This window comes from Orycteropus afer, unplaced genomic scaffold (genome assembly GCF_000298275.1).
Source record: "Orycteropus afer afer isolate SDZICR_OR568_19922 unplaced genomic scaffold, OryAfe1.0 scaffold00712, whole genome shotgun sequence".
NCBI lineage: Eukaryota > Metazoa > Chordata > Mammalia > Tubulidentata > Orycteropodidae > Orycteropus > Orycteropus afer.
Window position 1 is genome coordinate 619,217 of NW_006922299.1, and position 3,816 is coordinate 623,032.

Sequence of the window (3,816 nt, forward strand, 5' to 3'; positions counted from 1 at the left end):
GAGGTAACTATGAGGAGGAAATAGGAGGGCATCTGTTGCATTGTGGGAAATTGCAGTCAATGTCATAAGATAAAGTGTATGTGAACTACTGCATGGAAGATGAATTTACTCTGTAAACTTTCACCCAAATCACAATAAAAATTAAAAAGAAAAATGTCATTCTGTCAGTCCCACATGTCCGATTGGTTATTCAGGTCAGCTCTATTCAGTGTGAGAGGGCACTATGTAGGGACATGAAATACCAAGAGTCGGGGATCATTGGGAGCCATTTTGGAGGCTGGCTACCACATTTTCTAATACGCATTTTCATCACAATCTCTCTCCAACTGCTCTAAGCATCTTTTCAAAATGGATTTACAATTTAAACTATTGTTTCTCACCCCAACCCCAACTCGGGGACATTTGGCAATGTCTACAGACATTTTTGGTTGTCCCATTTGGGGATGGTGATGCTATTGGCTCAACACTCTACAATACACAGGACAGCTCCCACAGCATAAAATGATCCTGTACCAAATATCAGCAGTGCCAAGGCTGAGAACTCTTATAGTCTTCTAGAAGATTTAACACATTCCCCTTACAAATCCTTCCATACATCATATAAGTAAGCACTGCTTTTCATTTTCAGGCAAGTATAATCAGATTAAGCGAAACTGAGTTATTAGAGCATGAGACCAAATTGCAAGTGCACAACTAAAAGGGAGTGGGCAGAAAAAAATAAGTTTGGCCAAGAAAACACACACAGACACATATACCTTCTTAGAAGAACTGCATGTGTGGGGTGGGCTGATGTGGCGTGTTCCCCTTTTGTGTGATACACTTGTTGAATTTGCAAAAAAGAACACCAACTAATTGCTATCTAATTGAGAACTTCCCGCCAGCCACTGGAAACAGCTCTAGCTGGGTGACACTGTGAATTCTGCAAAAATCCATTAGGACTTTTAACCCCCCCCCCCCAAAAAAAAAAGCCAAACTCACTGCTGTCAAGTCGGATCTGACTCATAGCGACCCCTCCTTGGATTTCCGAGGCAGTATCACTATGGAAGTAGATTGCCCCATCTTCCTTCTGAGGAGTGGCTGGTGGGTTTGAACAGAAAAAAAAGGAAAAAGTGAATTCAATAGAATATTATTGATAACTCATAGCTTATAGGGGTTTCTCTCTAAACCTTGACAAGTCTTCTCTGCACCTGAGGTTTATTGGAACATGTAGAAAAGGCTAAGATAATAAATCCATAACACAGTAGCTGAGTCAGCTAGGCACTGATCACTTTCTTCCTTAGAAGAGCTTAGAAGCTGAGGAGGAGTGATTATTAAGTAGACTGCCAGATTTGAGGACAACCTCAGGACTCTGTGATTACAAACAATTAAAGAGATAAAGATCAGGCTGAACTCTGAATCTTCCTTGAACAAACCATGCAGAATGGAACTAGCTTCTGGACACGGTTAGAGTCCCTGGGACAATGGAATAAACCCAAATTAGACCAACCCTCCTGAGTGTTTGTAGGCTAGGACATGGGTAATGGATCTCCACATTGAATCTTCTTCACATTGAAAGCTCTACTCATTGAAGAATGTGAATGCTTATATTGTCAATCTTGTTCTAGAAAATACGACTTTAGAACTATCTGGAAAATTATTTTTCTCTCCTCCACATGGGAAACCATATGAAATGTTGGGAGGAGAGCAATGAAATAATTCCTAGAGATTAGAGTATCTCCAAGGAGGGGAAACCACTGTCTGATTCCCCAGCATGACATCTGCGTGGGCAGCAGACCTTAGGATCTGCCTCTTGATCTGATCAGGGAAAAGAAGAGTTGGAGAGATAAGAGGCCAGGGGCTGATTGGAAGGGGTGATTCACTTTGAAGCAGCCTGTGATTTCATCATTGGGCCTGGGGAACCCACCACCAAGATGGCACACCCACATGGCCATTGTCAGGCACCCTCTGTTCTTTGCCATGTGACTGCTTGAGTGGGCTTACAAAAAACCTCAAAGCCTCCTTCAGTGCCATACCCTAAAACACCTTGCCAAGCCTTGAGATGACCACAGCCCTGAATGATACCTTGACTGCAACCTCATAAGAGACCCTGAACCAGAGCCACTTTTAAATTCCTGACACACTGAAGCTATTTACTATTGTTCTCAGCCTCTGAGTTTGGGGCTAACTTGTTACATATCAATAGATAATTAAAACAGAGCATTTAGAACAAATATCAATTTTGAGCACAGAAAACATTTTGACAACTCTGAACGTAGCTGGGCAGAAGATGTTTTGCCAAGAGTGCAATCTCCTGGGAATAGGACCCTAACAGTCAGATGTGGTGGGGTGTGAAGCTGAGGGAGTTGGTAGTTTAAGAGGCTGAGTGGAACCACAGAGTGGGAAAGTCTTAAAAGGGCCTCTGAAAAGTGGACACATGGAACCAGTCAAGGGAATGACAACAACCAACAGAGAACTGATATCACACAGCCAATGTGGTGGTGAGACTTTTGTCCCTCTCTTTCTTCTACCCTCCCAACTTCCCAAAGCAAAATAAGGAGAGAACAAGAAAAGACTGGACCACACACTCCCTCGGCTGCAGATCCTTTCTGACTGGGCAGAAGAGAGGAGAGTGGTGTTGTAGATTGGACCAGTCTTCTAATAGCTTAAAGTGATGGGGAATGGATGAGACAGAGGAGGGTTAAAAGAGGTGTTGGGAATTAAAGAAAATGGCTTCATATTTGCCTCTCTTCCATTCAGCCTGGCAATTCAATGATGGCACTTACCTTATTGGAGAGGTCTGTCCTTGTGGTGAACTGCAAACAGCATAGACTCCTGGAGTCTAAGTTCTTGTAAGACTGATTGATGTCATTAAGCATTCTCTGGACTTGGGGATCTGGAACATGTTCAGTGAAGCCCCTCCGGAGGTTTATAGGAACCCTTCACTAATATCACGTTAGGTAGTTTGGGTTATGGGTGTCCTAGATCAGTGTTGGGAGGTGTCCACAGAGTGGTAAGTGTTCACCTTGAGACAGGCTGGGCCCTGAACAGTCAAAACGCAATGCTGCTGGTGGGAGTTCTTTCCTTCATGTAGTCTAGAGGGTCAAATGACTCTGGGAGCCCATGATGGGATGCCCCAACTCCAATGAAACTTCTGATGGCTGCCAGCATTCCTTAGCTTGTGGCTGTATCACTCAGATCTCTGGCTCCGTGGTCATATTGCCTTCTTCTCTTCTGTCTGTCAAATCTCCCTCTGCCTCCCTCTTATAAAGATACATGTCATTACATTTAGGGCCCACCCTGATAAGTCAGGATCATCTTTCCATCTAAGATCCTTAACTTCATCGTATCTGCAAAGACTCTATTTCCATATAAGGTAACATTCATAGGTTCCATGGGTCAGGACCTGATGTCCTTCAGGGATGTCCTTCAGCCTACCATACCCCTAGTTTGCACCAACTTCCCCGAGTCCTTCCAGGGTTCTGACCACACCCTGATGCCCCATGGAAACCAGAACCCAGATCCTTAGTAACTTAAAACTCATTGGCTTGCAGGATTCAGCTCCAGCAGGAGAGGGGCTATGTTTGCATTCCACCTGTGCAGTGGTGGTGCTGGTGGTAATGTTGACTTTTGTGTTTCTTCTAATGCAGCAAAGAAAAGGGGAAAAAAAAGGAATGAGTTAACTTTCCTTATTGAAAGAGGTTGAATACTTGTATTTTGCTATGTGAGGATATCACATGATAAAGTCAATGAGCTGTTATTAAAAAAAAAAAAAAAAAAAAGGAGTACTGAGATATCTTAATAAATGCTGTTCCAAACCTTGATTGAACACTTTTTCCT